Genomic DNA, 13,902 nt, shown 5'->3' on the forward strand with positions numbered 1-13,902 from the left:
GGGTATACAGGAAATCTCTGTACCTTCCTCTCTATTTTGTTGTGGATGGACCTTAAATTGCTCTAAAGAAATAAACCCTTTTTTTAAAAAGTATACAGTTCAAGGACTTCCCTGGTGGTGTAGTGGTTAAGAATCCGCCTGCCAATGCAGAGGACACGAGTTCGAGGCGTGGTCCGGGAAGATCCCACATGCCGTGGAGCAACTAAGCCCTTGTGCCACAACTACTGAATCCGTGTGCCACAACTACTGAAGCCCGCGCACCTAGAGCCCATGCTCCACAACAAGAGAAGCCACCACAATGAGAAGCCCACGCACTGCAACGAAGAGTAGCCCCTGCTCACCACAACCAGAGAAAAGCCCGTGCGCAGCAACGAAGACCCAACACAGCCAAAATAAATACATAAATAAATAAAACCTTACTTTAAAAAAAAAGTACAGTTCAAAACCATTTGTATTTACTCCAACAAACACTAGAGGGAGCTTTCCCACATGAACTAGTTTACCTAAGCAAAAAATTTAAAAAAAAAAAATCAAAAAGTTTTTTATAAAACTGAAACAATGCCACTGTTTATAAAATATCATTACCACTGCTCCCATATTAGTCTTAGAACATTAACCACTGCTAAGTAAATTAACTGGAATTTTAACTGATTAGACAAGTTTGGCAATAAAATTAGTAAGTTAATAAAATAAAGTTAAACTGCAAAAATTATAGTATATCAATATCAGCCCTTGATTACATTTAATCTGTTAGACATTTTCAAACAGGACATAATAAACATCATAAGAAAGATACATCTTGATTCTTTATCACGATATATGAAAGTATGGTCATCTAAACAAAATGCTAAAACTGGATAAGTAGTTTTAACTTATGAAATGTCTGAACTCTTGAGAAGAGAGCTTTTTGAGCAATGGTTGGTTGTGAAATGTAATGGGCCTCTGGGAAAGAGGCAAGAGACAGGAGGTTAAACCCAGAGGGACCTGGACGTGACAAGCTCAAGCTGAGATCAGGCGATAAAGCTGCAATGTAATCAAAAAGCCAAAACTGCCATGAGTTTCTCAGAAACCTATTTTTGTCCTGGCCTTCCGTATTATTTCAGATATTTATACCCCTACAGGAGTGGTGAATGAGCATCTTGCGAATGAGAATCATCCGACATTCTTGAACTTTTATTCAGCGGCATCAGTGACTTGTAGACATTATTAACCCCTAAATGTGTGAATGTCCCCCTTTTTCAAAGAAGAGAAGTCCTAACCGACCACTACCCAAGGATAAAAAGGAAAACATACATTTGCCGCTCTCCAAACTAGGCTGGAAGGAACAGCAATCACAAGGAAACAGATGCCAGATGTCTAATCTGACTTGCCCTTCCCGTGGGTGAAAGGAAAAGCTCGTCTCCGCAGAATGACTCCTCACCTTGGAGCGCCCTTCTGTGCCACCTCCAACCCTCACAGTGGAGGTAAAACTCCTGAAAACAACATGAGTCACAATGGACTGATGCTCCTGGTAAAACGAAAAATTAACACAATGAAATCTTTTTTTAAAAAAAATAAATTTACTTATTTATTTTTGGCTGAATTGGGTCTTCTTGCTGCACGTGGGCTTTTCTCTAGCTGTGTGGAGCGGGGCTACTTCTTCGTTGTGGCGCGGGGGCTTCTCGTTGCAGTGGCTTCTCTTGTTGTGGAGCACGGGCTCTAGAGAGCAGTCTCAGTGGTTGCGGCTTGTGGGCTCAGTAGTTGTGGCGCAGGGGCTTAGTTGCTCCGCCGCATGTGGGATCTTCCCGGACCGGGGCTCGAACCCGTGTCCCCTGCGTTGGCAGGTGGATTCTTAACCACTGCGCCACCAGGGAAGTCCTACAATGAAATCTTGCATCAAGATTTGCCTTTGGGGCCTGCATTCCTTCTTTCTGCTTGGGACATGGTGAATTTACCCAGAAAAGTTTCTGATCATAGAAAACTTTTTTCTCAGAACTGATACAGGCTGTTTAAAGATATTCTTCTTTGTTCATTAAATATCAAATATATCTCCCCCTCCTTTTATTTGTGTGATCCGGCTAAATGATACCCAGGGAAAGCATATAATGATTTAGGTGATACAAACCAACCCAGTTTCCTGTTACCTTTGATTGAATAAATCAATGAAAACCTTGAGCTTTTCAGACCTGGAGAAAGAACACATTCTGACTATGTACCACACAGGCATCTGACTTAAAACCAGACTAATAGGCTGCTCTCACCTTCTGAGATGGCCCACACTCTGTCTATGGAGTGTGTTTCTCTCTAAATAAATCCACTTCTTAAAAAAAAAAAAAAAAAAAGCCAGACTAATAAATATAGTACTCCCAAAGCAATAAACCTTTACCTTCGAGTTCTCTGAAATGTCACCAGATTGCTTGAAAGCCACCTGGATAAGTGCACTATGTCATGACTAGCCTTTGCCCAGCAGAAACACAGACTTATCCACCCTTGGACATGACCTGTGGACAGAGATCTTCTCTCCCCTTCAACAGAACTCAATCACATGACACCATTACCTTTCAATTAATTGATCTTTCATAAATTTGTTAAGATTTCAAGTAAACAGTGGTAACTGAAAGCCTCTCCTCACAAAAGTATTTTTACTTATCAAATTTCATGGATGTCAAACATTTAGCTGCCAAATTTTAATTCCTTGAAGGAAACTCTCACGATAGAATTTTAAGTATTGTAAGTGTCACAATAGAATGTGTGGCACTGTAATATTTATCATGATGTAACAGTCTTAATTTTCTAATGCTTCCTCATATCTATTTCAAAAGTGTTAATAATTACAGCAATGCTTCAAGGCTGACATTATAATCAACTTGACTGCAGATAAAAGAAATTAAGGAAATCTGTTCAGTGACAACTAATAATTGGCCTATATAGTGTGATAATGAGGCCAGAGTTAATTTCCATTAAAATGTTCCACAGGATCTATCAGAGCTGTGTCTTGCAAAAATGTATAACTTCAAAGTCAGAAAGCAAATTCAAAGCAAACCAGCAGCCCTCATATTTTTCATACATGGATGGCTTTCCAGAAAGAATAAGATGATTTTTATCATAAATCATTTATGAAGGACTTATCAGGTGAAAGAGGCACTGTTTTATCTAAATAGCATCCACCTTAATTTAGAAGAAGTGGTTCTAGTGGACGCTGCCAATCCTTGCACCCTCCCCCAGCCTAACCTCCTCACCCCCACAAAGTAGGCCACAACGGAGGGCATGTAATCTCGATGGGACCAGTCACAGATATAGGGGTTGGCATGTGACCCAAGCCAAGTCAATCTGAGTAGCTCCCTAGTATTTTCCAAACAGAAGGAGAGACACAACTGTTTTCCATCTGAGGTCTCAAGCTGTTGAGGAAGTTAGTCTGGTCCACAACAGGTGGACATATCCCTTCACTGGAGAAAGTCAGTCTAGAGTAACACAAAATGAAACCTAGAGGAAAACAGAATTAAAACCAAGATTTAGAGAAAGAGATTCCTACGGTCTCTGGCTATAGACATCCTTGGAGATGTGACTAATGATCTCTTGGCGTCCTCCAGTTCTGGGGTCACTCAGGATCCATTCATATGGGTGAGGGGTTTTCACCCTTGCCTCTAAGAGTCTTTGACCAATATACAAGTCTATGAGAATATACATTAATATAGATGTTAAAAATCTGTTAAATATTATATATAACCTGTTGAACCCAATCGTTGGGATTGAGTTCATCTGCTATGACTGAAACCCAAAACAGCAGTTGATTACACAAAACAGAAGTTTATTTCCCTCTCATATAAAAGTCCAGTTGGCAGTGCAGGACTGTTTTGTTTTGACATTGTGTCACTAAATGTCAATGACTCGGGTCCTTCTATTTTCTTGTTATGCCTTGGGGGCCTCAACCCCATTGTCCAAAATAGTGGCAACTGTATTCCAGGTAGTAGGACTAAATAAGAGAAAAAAAAGAGCAAGAGGTACACACGTACACACGTACACACACACACACACACACACACAAATAATGGACACTCTCTTTCTTATGGAAGTTTTCCTAAGGAAGTTGCCCCCTCAAAAAATTCTACTTACACCCCACTGACCAGAACTAGAGGAATTTCTAGCAGCAAGAGAAGATAAGAAATGTAATCCCGACTCTGGATGGCCACATACCTAGGTTAAAATTCTATTACTAAAGAAGAAGGGAGAACAGAAATCAGGAATAATCTTCATTCTTGTCATAATTGTCAATCATTTATCAGAAAAAAGGCATCATTCAGAGCTCATCAAAAAAAAAAAAAATGAAGGTTAGCTATGTCAGAGTATTTAAACAATGTAACGGTTCTAAACAGAAGGAACTTATGTCAAAGCTGCAGAAATATGTACTTAATAAAGAAAAGAGTAGACCAGGTGTTTCAAAAACTTCCCAAATTGAAGAAGCAGATAACCTTCTGATCAACCCCCAAAGACAGCCATGGGACTACAGTTTCTCACTCAAAGAAAACAAAGCACTGATAGCAATGCCAGTAAACTACATGGGCAGTCAACATTGAAATTTATACATATTTTTTCCTAATAAACCATGTTAGCTGGTAGTCTTTAAACTTTTACAGTTCTTTAGAGATAGCAATGGGGCAGCAACCCACAAATAACCACCTAAAACTTATTTCAACCTGTAATATACCCCTGCTCATATTATTCTGATGCGGTTAAATAGCAGATTTCAAGGACTTAGTACAAAAAATGTAATATAACTCATTAATAATTTTTTACTGATCACATGTTGAAATTATGTTTTGGATATACTAGGCTAAAGTATACTATTAAAATTAATTTCACCTGTTTCTTTTTACTCCTTTTTTTTTAAAAAAAATCCCTGACTCAGCAAATTTTTAAGGCACAAATGTTATGAGCAAGGAAGTGAAACCGTGTACCTCAGATTGGGACTTGAACCCACATGCCAGGACTCGAACCCGGCCAAAACCCAGTCTTCCAACTGAGATCACACACCTGGTTTCAGGACTTAATGAAGCTCAGGTCCTTGATGTCTCATCACAGAAAGAATTCAGTGAGAGACAAAGTGATGGGTAAGAAGTGGATTTATTTAGAGAGAAACACACTCCACAGACAGAGTGTGGGCCATCGCAGAAGGTGAGAAAGGCACCAGGGTATGGGGGTTGTCAGTTTTCATAGAGGAGGGTAATTTCATAGGCTAATTTGTGGGAGGAGTTTCCCAGCTATTTTGGGAAGGGGTGGGGATTTCCAGGAATTGGGACACCACCCACTTTTTGATCCTTATGGATCCTTGGAACTGTCATGGCGTCTGTGGGTGTGTCATTTAGCTTGCTGAAGTGTTACAGTGAGTGTATATATAGTGAGGCTCAAGGTCTAGTGGAAGTCGACTTGTCCGCCATCTTGGACCCATTTGATTTTAATCAGTTTATGTCATGTCCTTGGGCTATGTTATTCTTTCAAAGATTGTGCCCTGCCCCCACTCCTGTTTCATTCCCCCCCTCAGAGATTTTACTCCCATATTCTTATGGGAAGCAGAAGGGCGATGGTCCCTCTTCTGTAACTGCTCCAAGGCTGAGTACGGGCGTCGACCCTGCCTGTCAGGGAGTAAAAATCTCTGGATGCCTGATCTAGGGGCCCCAGGGGCAGGACAGCTCCTTGTCTTAAGTCAGTATAGGCTGGAATCCTCATACAGTCATCATCTTGGTGTGGAACTGTTGCAACTGCTTCCATAGACTTTCTCTGAATCTCCTTGATGATGAAGCACTTTTTGTAACAGCATCAGGGTACAGAAATATCTATAAATGACAAAAGACTTAAAAGCCATGGTTAAACATCTGATTACACTGTAATCGATAAAGAAACTTGGCTACAATAACCAGAATTACGAATGATAACATTTAACTTAACATGCCAAATAATCCTCGTTAAATATTTCTCTCTAAGATATCTCAGGGGCCCTCGAAAGTACCCCAAAGTTAGCTAGAACAAAAGAAACTTAATTAAAATTTGATATTTGGGAAGTTTGTCAAAAAGTTTTAAAACACTTGGTCAGATAAGATCATAGGTCACTGTGAGACAGTACTTATTTCTTAACCAAAGTTACAAAAGATCTCAAAAGCAAATACAGATCACTTAAAGGTAAAGAAACTCATACTATCTGTTATGAAAAGCAGCATTTCAAGAAAACTTTAGAGGGATAAAGGAAATCCAGTCTTGTCCCAGCCCACTCCCAACAAAATTCATTTACCCAACTAAATTTAATCCAATCTTAGAAAATCTTGATCAACAACTTTTTTCAGTTTTTTTTCTCATTCCTCCCACCTTCTTTTACTGAAAACATACACCTTACTTTCCTTAAAAGTTTTTTTTTCCACATTCAGTTACTTTTCTTGTTGACAAATTTATAACAGATAGAATAAGGTTTGTTTTTTTTTTTTTTTTTCTATATGCGGGCCTCTCACTGTTGTGGCCTCTCCCTTTGCGAAGCGCAGGCTCCAGATGTGCAGGCTCAGCAGCCATGGCTCACGGGCCCAGCCGCTCCGCGGCATGTGGGATCTTCCCAGACCGGGCGCACGAACCGTGTCCCCTGCATCGGCAGGCGGATTCTCAACCACTGCGCCACCAGGGAAGCCCCTAGAATAAGGTTTTATTTGACCTCTAGTAAACCTAGGTACAACAAAAGTAGTATACTCAACATTGATGATTTTAATGACATGTCTATATTCATCTAACCAACAAGTTTCAGCCACCTTCAATACCAGATATCTGTTTAGTATTGAATATTTCCCAGATGAGATGAACCTGAAATTTATTCTGGCCATATTATTTTCTACTTCTGAGTATTTACATAAGCGCTTAATTTTGTTTTCTTTTTAATTCATCTGTATTTGTTACAACTTTTAAAGCAGAATGTGACTTGAGCACTACGTCTCCATTCACAAAACTTGCTCCAAGTCACTTTTCAAACAGCTTTACAACATGCCTAGATAGGCTTATAATGTTGCTAGTCTCAACAACACTGTTCTTTGGAAAACAAGCCTTATGTATGGACAGTGACCCCCATCAAGTTGGTTCAGTTGAACATACTAATTTCTAGAGGCCTGGCACATGCAGTCAGTCAATAACTAGAGGTGAGGGAAGATTTAAAAAGTAAATCCCAGAAGATGAAAGTTGCTTTAAGAGTATTTTCTTTTAAACACCAAGGTATATACTTCAGAACACTTCAGTGACGGAAGATTTGATCTACGAAAGAATCCACTTGGGGCTTCCCTGGTGGCTCAGTGGTTGAGAGTCCGCCTGACGATGCAGGGGACAAGGGTTCGTGCCCCGGTCCGGGAAGATCCCACATGCCAAAAAAAAAAAAAAAAAAAAAAAAAAAGAATCCGCTTGATAGCTAAACCCTTCAGACCACGAAGTTAACATAGTTTACATACACCTTACAACTACTTCAGCGCTAAATTTTTTAGAAGCCACTTAAGTAGAGCTCTTTTATTAATTAATTTTTGGCAATACCTACAATGCACATACAGATACATATGAACACACAGACACAGAGGCCTCATAGTTCCCATTCCAAAATTTCAGCCCTGAGTCAAGTACCACATAAAAGCCATCAGTTACAAGAGGTTGGATTCAAATTTGGCTACTGACAGATGGAACAAATCAAGGTCACCTATCTAGATGGCTAAACCCTTTTTCCTAGTGTTTACAGACAAGACACTTCTTAGGATTTCTATTTTTCCTTTGACAAGTCAAGCTCTAAATTTTTTTAAGCTTATTTTAACTTTATTTTTTTAATATCCTTATTGGAGCATAATTGCTTTACAATGGTGTGTTAGTTTCTGCTTTATAACAAAGTGAATCAGCTATACATATACATACATCCCCATATCTCCTCCCTCTTGCGGCTCCCTCCCACCCTCCCTATCCCATCCCTCTAGGTGGTCACAAAGCACCCAGCTGATCTCCCTGTGCTATGCTGATCTCCCTGTGCTATGCGGCTGCTTCCCACTAGCTATCTATTTTACATTTGGTAGTATATATAAGTCCATGCCACTCTCTTACTTAAGTTCTAAATTACTTTACCCTCTTTTTTAAAAATTTGCATTTAAAAAGATGGCAGAGGTAAGGGTTCCTGAGAAGACAAGATAGGACACTTGCATCTCAAAGATACAGGCAAGTTCCTCCTAGGATGACTTTGTTTCCCCTTTAATATTTAAAAGCCTCTTAGGATAAATAGGGAAAGCTTTGGGAGTGGTAAAAGTATTGGTGGGCTTTGGATTATTTTTAGAGCCACATCTCTGGTCCTATAGAGACTACATTTGTAGGACTTCCCTGGTGGTGCAGTGGTTAAGAATCTGCCTGCCAATGCAGGGGATACCGGGTTCGAGCCCTGGTTCGGGAAGATCCCACAAGCCGCAGAGCAACTAAGCCCGTGCGCCACAAGTACTGAGCCCGCATGCCATAACTGCTGAAGCCTGCGCGCCTAGAGCCTGTGCCCCGCAACGAGAAGCCACTGCAGTGAGAAGCCCGTACACCACGACAAACCATAGCCCCGCTCGCCGCAACTAGAGAAAGCCTGCGTGCAGCAACGAGGACCCAACGCAGCCAAAACTAACTAACTAAATAAATTTAAAAATTAAAATTAAAAAAAAAGACTACATTTGTAAAACAAGAACAGTTTTGCTTTCTTTTTCAAAGAATTGGGTGGTTACCTCAATGATATTGAAGGACTGATATACCCATTCACCTATGTTGGAAAGTTTTACTTTTCCTCATTTAGCTTAAGGGAGAAGGCCTCTTCCAAAATTCCTATCAGGCTCTGAATGTCAACTATGGTCAGTTTAGTCAGACCAGTGGCCTCCTATTTTGGTAATCTACTTACAAACATTTTTGAGGATCTTCCTTAGGTTTAAGAGATTTGTACCTTATATGGAGACATTATATAACACTTTTTAGTTAATAATCACTGGCTGGATATACTGGCCAAGCCTAGAACCTCAATATTCCACATTCCAGGGTCTATTAAGGTTTCTATTTTAGCTTCAGATTTTATCTGTTCCTCTTCACTTTTTTGTAGAACCATTTGGTGATGAGGGTGGTTCCCTTGCCCCTCGAGAAACAGAGTGGCCCCTAACTTAGTTAATAAACCTCTTCCCATTAAAGGGATGGGACAGTCAGGCACAAACAGAAAGGAATGTAAAAACAGCTGGCCACCGACATTGCATAAAAAGGGTTCCAGGAAAGTGTGCCCGTGTCTCTTCCCTGACCACCCCATTATTTATTCCTTATGATTGCTAAGGTTTCCAGCCCTTTGGGTTAAGACCAAGAAGGTTGCACCATTGTCTATAAGAAATTCTATCACACTGATTCACCACATCAATGACCATATGAGGCTCAACATTAGTTATGTAGATGGTATCTCTAGGCAGAGCCACTTTTGGCCTTGGGCCCCTTCAGTCTTCTGATTGCAAAACCATCAATGGCTGAGGCCCCCCCCCCCCCCCCCCCCCCCCCCCCCCCCGGTAGCTCTCTGGAATCTGAGGAATTCTCTCTTGCAATGCCCTGGCTGTTTGGAAAGGGCACATCATTCATAATCTTCCCTCCAGTGCCCCTTTTGTACACAGTGTACACTGGACTTGTATGGCTACCCGTGGGCCTTGTGGTCTGCCAGGGCCAGATTGGCCCAGAAAAGCAGGCTTCCCCTTTGGTGGTCTCTGAGCACACAAAGCAATCGTTTGGGCCTTCTGCATACTTCTCTGGGTGCGATCAGCCTTTTTTGGCCATATCCCTATTCCTGAAAACCAAATAAGCCAATTGGAACAAATTATTCACTGGAGTCTGAGGACCAGAAGTTGCTTTCTGAATTTTGTGCCTGATGTCTGGGACAGACTAGGCTATGAAATGCATAGGTAAAAGGGCCTGTACCTCAGGGGAGGAGGGTTCCACGTTCATTTGGGATCCATGGCCCTGCAGGGTGGGTCAGTTAAAATGTCCTCTGTGTCCTTCCTAGAGTTATTCCTCCTGAGCTACACACACCTTAAATTCCTTTTTGGGTTCCACTGCCTAGATACAAAGCCATGAAAATGTGAACATAGGGTACTTCACTCCATTTTAAATTCCCTAACTCATATGGTGGCCAAACCTGATTACATAACACACTAAGTATTTTCCTTTTAATTCCTGTTGTCCAAATCTTTCCCAACCCCGAAGTATATGGCCCAGAGGGGTACTGTTTGGCACTGATGCAGCCTGACCCATTTCAGACAAGCCTGAGGTGACATCTCTAACGGCCGAGCTATCCAAAATTCCACTCTTAAGTCAAAATCCACTGAGCAATTTAGTCAAGATTTGCACTTACAATTTTAGATGCTATCCCTTCCAAGGTAATCTCCCAACCAGGTGTTAGTGCCCCAAAAGTCACAAAGAAACGGCACAGAAGACGTCCCCAGCAGTGTTGACGATGAGGGGGAGTTGAATAAAGGCTCAGCACTTGTAAGCGTCAGAGGGAGGGGAGTAAAAGCAATAAAAAGTACACCTTGGTGGTCACACAGGTCTTCTGGGGTTCACAGAAGAAAGAAAGAAATAGAACAGGAATGAACAAGAATGCAAGAATGTAGGATAAAAACCTCAGAGTCAAGGAGAAGATTACAGAGATTAACAATTCTATCCTGGACCTGCTGTTGGATGTGCCTAAGTATACGGGGTTGACCTGCTGGTCAAAAATGAGCAGACATAGGCAGAGCATCCTCCCCAGTATGCCTGGCTCAGGGCATCACATGGGCCTCTTTAGGACCAAGACCAAACTCTCAACATTTTCGTACCGTATCACTGTCCCTTTGTGGTCACCAGCTGAAACCGTGCACCTCAGATTGGGACTTGATCCCACATGCCGGGACTCGAACCCGGCCAAAACCCAGATTGGGACTCAAACCCACGTGGCCAGGACTCGAACCCGGCCAAAACCCAGTCTTCCAACTGAGATCACACACCTGGTTTCAGGACTTAATGAAGCTCAGGTCCTTGATGTCTCATCACAGAAAGAATTCAGTGAGAGAGAAAGTGATGGGTAAGAAGTGGATTTATTTAGAGAAACACACTCCACAGACAGAGTGTGGGCCATCGCAGAAGGTGAGAAAGGCACCAGGGTACGGGGGTTGTCAGTTTTTATAGGGGATGGTAATTTCATAGGCTAATGAGTGAGAGGAGTATTCCAGCTATTTTGGGAAGGGGTGGGGATTTCCAGGAATTGGGCCACCACCCACTTTTTGATCCTTGTGGATCCTTGGAACTATCATGGTGCCTGTGGGTGTGTCATTTAGCTTGCTGATGTGTTACAGTGAGTGTATACTGAGGCTCAAGGTCTAGTGGAAGTCGACTTGTCCACCATCTTGGACCCATTTGGTTTTATCCGTTTATGTCATGTCCTTGGGCTACATTATTCTTTCAAAGGTTGTGCCCTGCCCGCCCCCCTCCTGTTTCAGAAGTATTCTTTTTTTTTAGATATATTAACATATAACATTATATTAGTTTCAGGTATACATCATAATGATTCGATATTTGCATATATTGTGAAATGATCCGGATATAAGTCTAGTTAACATCCATCACCATACATAACTCACAAAATGTTTTTCTCTTGTGATGAAAACTTTTAAGATCTACTCTTTTAACAACTTTCAATAATATAATACAGAGTCATTAACTACAATGTCCATGCTATACATTACATCAACATGACATTTATCTTATAGCCGAAAGTTTGTACTTTTTAACCACCTTTTTGCTTCTTTTAAAGTGGTTACTAGAACTTTTTAAATGACATATGCGACTCACATTATATTTCAATTGGACAGCACTGCTCTAGAATTCTATTCCCTATATACCCTTCAAGGGAAAGTTAAATGTTAGGAACTCTATCAAAAGCCTATCCTGAACTCTTTAAATAGAAATGATCTCCCTCCCACCCATGGCATACAGTTGGCACTCAAGAAATATTTCCTTAATAAACTGCTAGAACATTTTGTTTTTAACCTCATGGTACTTACGTTCTGACTTGTCTGTAATTTGTCTTCTTCCTTGTGTCTCCTATAAGATTCTAAAATTCCTTGCTTAAAACTCTCTCTTATTTCATTATCTATTTCCTGGACACACAGTCTGTCCGCTCCCCTGAACTATTCTGTCTCATCTCCTGCTCTCCTGCTCTTAAGCCATTTCTTAACTTATCTCCAGTGAGTTCCTATATTACTTCCTGGATATCCCTGCGGCACTGCTTCAACTCAACCTGGCAGGAACTCTCCAGTTTCTTGAAAACTCTACTTCAGTTTGGCAACATGAAGAGATGAAGGGGGGAAAAAGAAAAAAGAAAAAAAAAAAAAACAGTGAAAAGACATGCTACTGCAAAAGATAAGAATATAAGCCCACATTTTTGAAAACTCAATTACAATAAAAATATTTCCTTACACAAATATCAGTTAAATGGTTTTCTTGTGAATAATCTACAAGTCTGTGGGCTGATTCAGGAAAAAAATTTTTCAGAGGTTATTCCTGCAATGTTTCTGAAATAAACAAACAAAAATAACTTATAGAAAAACAAAGCAAACAAACAAACAAAAAAACTCAAGTTATGGTATGATTAAAAAACCTAAGGACGAAATGAGAGAGTAACATTGACATATATACACTACCAAATGTAAAATAGATAGCTAGTGGGAAGCAGCCGCATTGCACAGGGAGATCAGCTCGGTGCTTTGTGACCACCTAGAGGGGTGGGATAGGGAGGGTGGGAGGGAGGCTGAAGAGGGAGGGGATATGGGGATATATGTATATGTACAGCTGATTCACTTTGGTGTACAACACAAACTAACACAACATTGTAAAGCAATTATACTCCAATAAAGATGTTTAAAAAAAACAACCTAAGGAAAAATCTTTCAGAAACCTCCTTGCCTTTCTTAAATACTCCTAAAAATTTTGACGACCTTTAATTACTGGATAAACACAAATGTTGTCTTTTATCTTAGTGAATAGAATGTGAAGAACATAAGAGTATCACTAATAAATCTGTCCTGAAAACTGCCTCTAGGGCATAACTGCCTCTCAGGCCTATCAGCAGAGATAAGATGCCCTCAGAGAACAGGAACAAGTGAGATGGAGGACAAAGACAAGGCTGCTCTTCAGCCTGGGAGGCCCTTTGCCCACATTCCCGTCTGACTAACACAATTCCCTGTAGGAAAATTTCCCTCCAGAGCCCTTTCCAACTGGTGCCTGACCCAGGAGCCCAGCAGCCTTAACACACACTTCCAAATCAACCACAGCATCCATTGCTTCCCCACGAAGGGCACTCAACATATTATTTTTAGTTACCCAATGGCATCTGTCTCACAGATGTGTCTCATGCCTTTTTCTCTGTCCCTACGACAAAGCTTAGCACATATGGCTCACACTCAATATATGTCTGCAAAATGAGTGAACAAATGAATGAGCAAACAAATAAAGAGAAAATGATGGTTCTTCCCACCTTCCTAGATCAGAATACTAAATAGGTTCTTGCCTGAACCCAGAGTGTCTTCATTTGGGAAAACAGTACTAATCAAATCATGAATGCCACCTGAAAAGCAGGTGTCTACGCCAAAAGGAAAAGATGATAAGAGGCTTTGCATAGCCATCACTAATGCAAAACAGGAACAACCTGTAAATAAATATTGGGGAATGTCAGCTCTTTATAAGTAATATTTACTGTGGACTTATTTTGTGCACTTTCTAGAAAATAAAAGCTAACATTTATCGAGTACCTGTATGCGCCAGGCAATGTTCTACATGCTTTATATATTTTACCTCCTTTAACCCTCACAACCATCCTTTGAGCTAATTCTATTATTATCCTCA

General features: G+C 40.7%; 1 protein-coding gene across 10 annotated transcripts in view; it reads right to left on the minus strand.

Annotated features, from left to right (window-relative positions):
- The window catches only part of TBC1D4 (TBC1 domain family member 4), a 247,786-nt gene that overhangs the window by 90,756 nt on the left and 143,128 nt on the right, over nt 1-13,902 (minus strand). For 2 of the 10 annotated variants that reach the window (XM_067016517.1, XM_067016518.1), the window contains one exon: nt 1,564-1,857. The exons of the other annotated variants lie outside the window; for them this stretch is intronic. The gene's annotated coding sequence lies outside the window, so the exon portion shown is untranslated. The remainder of the gene's footprint in view (nt 1-1,563; nt 1,858-13,902) is intronic. 10 annotated transcript variants of the gene reach the window in all.

Source organism: Kogia breviceps, chromosome 16 (assembly GCF_026419965.1).
Source record: "Kogia breviceps isolate mKogBre1 chromosome 16, mKogBre1 haplotype 1, whole genome shotgun sequence".
NCBI lineage: Eukaryota > Metazoa > Chordata > Mammalia > Artiodactyla > Physeteridae > Kogia > Kogia breviceps.